Source organism: Heterodontus francisci, unplaced genomic scaffold, assembly GCF_036365525.1.
Source record: "Heterodontus francisci isolate sHetFra1 unplaced genomic scaffold, sHetFra1.hap1 HAP1_SCAFFOLD_597, whole genome shotgun sequence".
NCBI classification, from domain to species: domain Eukaryota; kingdom Metazoa; phylum Chordata; class Chondrichthyes; order Heterodontiformes; family Heterodontidae; genus Heterodontus; species Heterodontus francisci.
This window is the reverse complement of record NW_027141752.1, coordinates 320,774-323,967: the sequence shown is the minus strand read 5'-3', so window position 1 is coordinate 323,967 and position 3,194 is coordinate 320,774. Positions and strand designations below refer to the sequence as shown.

The 3,194-nt window shown below is 44.1% G+C and overlaps 1 non-coding gene across 1 annotated transcript; it reads right to left on the bottom strand.

Annotated features, from left to right (window-relative positions):
• Positions 1–2,413: 2,413 nt before the first annotated feature.
• On the bottom strand, positions 2,414–2,502 carry trnar-ucu (transfer RNA arginine (anticodon UCU)). Its single transcript is given in 2 exon segments — positions 2,414–2,449; positions 2,466–2,502. It is a non-coding gene; the product is annotated as a tRNA-Arg (tRNA).
• Positions 2,503–3,194: the final 692 nt, after the last annotated feature.

The window sequence follows — 3,194 nt, the reverse complement described above, 5'->3', positions numbered from 1 at the left end:
CACACCACGCTTCATCTTAACACGTTTTACTCTTTATTTACATCAACTTCTTCCTTCCAGTAAACACTTCAATTTGGAACACAGCTTCCAAATCACCTTTATTCACAAACCCGAACACAAGCTGCAAATGCTGCAAACACACACCAGCCCAGACTTTTCCCTTTCTGTCAACCCATTCCTGCATCACTGCCTCTCCACCAACAGTTTCTGCTAGAATCATACAATCATAGAATGGCTAAAGCACAGAAGGAGGCCATTCGGCCTGACGAACCCATGCTGGCTCTCTGCTAAAGCAACTCACCTCGTCTCACTCCCCAGTCAGTTCAATTTCGGTGGTGGGAAAACTTCTCGAAAGAATAATTCGGGACAAAATTAATAGTCCCATGGACAAATGTGGGTTAATTCAGGAAAGACAGCATGGATTTCTTAAGGGAAAATCATGTTTAAATGTCCTGCTGGAGTTTTTTGATGAGGTAACAGAGAGGGATGATGAGGGCAATGCTGTTGATGTGGTGTACATGGACTTTCAAAAGGTCTGGCAGCATCTGAATGGTCACTGACCTGAAACATTAACTCTGTTTCTCTCTCCACAGATGCTGCCAGACCTGCTGAGTATTTCCAGCACTTTTTGTTTATATTTCAGATTTCTAGCATCTGCAGCATTTTGCTTTTATTGACTTTCAAAAGGAGTTTGATACAGTGCAACACAACAGACTTGTGAGCAAAGTTATAACTCATGGATTAAAAGGGACAGTAGTAACATGGATATGGAATTGGCTGAGTGACAGGAAACAAAGAGTAGTGAGCAATGGATGTTCTTCGGGCTGGAGGAAGGTTTGTAGTGGAGTTCCCCAGGAGTCAGTGTTGGGACCCTTGCCTTTCCTGACATATATTAATGACCTAGACCTTGGTGTACAGGGCAGAATTTCAAAGTTTGTGGATGATACGAAAATTGGAAGCATTGTGAACTGTAAGGATGATAGTGTAGAACTTCAAAAGGACATAGACAAGTTGGTGGAATGGGAGGACAGATAACAGGTGAAGTTCAATGCAGAGAAATGTGAATTGATTCATTTTGGTCAGAAGAACATGGAGTGACAATATAGAACAAAGGGTACAATTCTAAAGGGGGTGCAGGAGCAGAGGGACCTGGGGGTATAAGTCATTGCTTGAGAGAGCGGTTAATAAAGCATACAGTATCCTCGGCTTTAGTAATCGAGGCATAGCATACAAGAACAAGGAGGTCATGTTGAACTTGTATAAGACACTAGCCTCAGCTGAAGTACTGCATCCAGTTCTGGGTGCCACACTTTAGGAAAGATGTGAAGGCATTGGAGAGATTATGGAAAAGATTCATGAGAATGGTTCCAGGGATGAGGAACTTCAGTTATGAAGATAGATTGGAGAAGTTAGGACTGTTTTCCTTGGAGAAAAGAAGGCTAAGAGGAGATTTCATAGTGGTATTCAAAATGATGAGGGGTGTGGACAGAGTGGATAGGGAGAAACTGTTCCCACTTGTGAAAGGATCGAGAACGAGAGGGCACAGATTTAAAGTAATTGGTAAAAGAAGCAAAAGCGACGTGGGGTAAAACTTTTTCACGCAGCGAGTGGTTAAAGTATGAACTGCCTGAGAATGTGATGGAGGCAGGTTTAATTGAAGCATTCATAGGGGAATTAGACTGTTATCTGAAAAGGAAGAATGTGCAGGATTATGGGGAGAAGACGGGGAAGTGACATGAGGTGAATTGCTCATTTGGAGAGTCAGTGCAGACACGATGGGCCAAATGGCCTCCTTCTGTGTAGTAACAATTCTGTGATTCCAATATTCAAGTCATTTATATATATGGTGGTCCTGACACTGACCCTTGCGGATATCACTGTTCAGCATCTTCCATTCTGAAAAACAACCAAATACCACAACTCGCTTTTCTTGATATTTCATACATTTTTTAATCTAAGCAGATACTGACCCTCCTATTCCAGGAGCCTCCGTTTTGTTACCCAGCCTTTTATGTGGTAATTTGTCAAACGCTTTCTGAAAATCCATATAGACAACATCCATTGCTTTCCCTTCATCAACCTTTTCTGTTATTTCATCAAAAAAATCAGTTATTTATTAATAGATGCAGCACTGAAACAGGCCCTTCGGCCCACCAAGTCTCTGCCGACCAACAACCACCCATTTATACTAATCCAACATTATTCCCATATTCCCGACCACATCCCCCACCACCTACCTCCACTGGGGGCAATTCACAATAGTCAATTTACCAATCAATCTGCAAGTCTTTGGCTGTGCGAGGAAACACACGCAGTCACAGGGAGAACTCAAACTGCGCACAGACATTAGCCAGAACTGAACACGGGTCGCTGGAGCTGTGAGGCTGCGGTGCTAAACACTGATCGCCCAAAATGACCGTAGTAGGACTCGAACCTACAATCTTCTGATAACTTCATTAAATACACAGAAGTCAGACGCCTGATCCATTAGGCCACACGGCCAATAGCGAAGGGTTGGAGAGGTGCTGAACCTCTCAGTTTTCAGTCTACCCAAACCAAGTTCAAGACCTGAATAATGAACCGATTGCCACATTAGTTCTGTGAATAATACAATGATTTAATAGACAAAGTTTTGAAACATTCCTGCCCATAAATCTTGATAACAGAGAGTGTGTGGATCTCCTGACTCAGAATGTTTAATGGACACAGTCCTCAGATCCGACAAGGAATCCCTGAACATCCACAGTAAAGACAGTGTGGATGAGGAAATGTAAGAGCCGGGAGCTGAAACTCAGGGACGGCCGAGCTCTCCTGTCATTGAGCTTGTGTGTCTGCTCTGCTCGCCGCACTTCCGGCTCTACTTTGTTTCCAATGAAAAGATGAAAAGGGCCGTTCGGTTTTCCTCTCACTGACAGCGTGTTTCACTCGGGTTAATATCACCCGGGACTTTTGCTGCTGAAATGAATTCTGCAAGGTCCCAGCAAACACACCGGCTCCCTCCTTTCTCCCCTCTTTCTATCGGATTGTTTTACCAGGAGGGGCTCAATAATAACAAACCCCTGCAGGGAATGACCGCAAATTGAGCATCTAAATGGGGCAAGTGGGCAGCTTTCTGGGTTCTAGGTTCCCCCTACCCCGCCCCTCCCTTCCTCCAGTCCAAGCCCCTCTTCACTTTCTTTGGGACTTTGATGAGG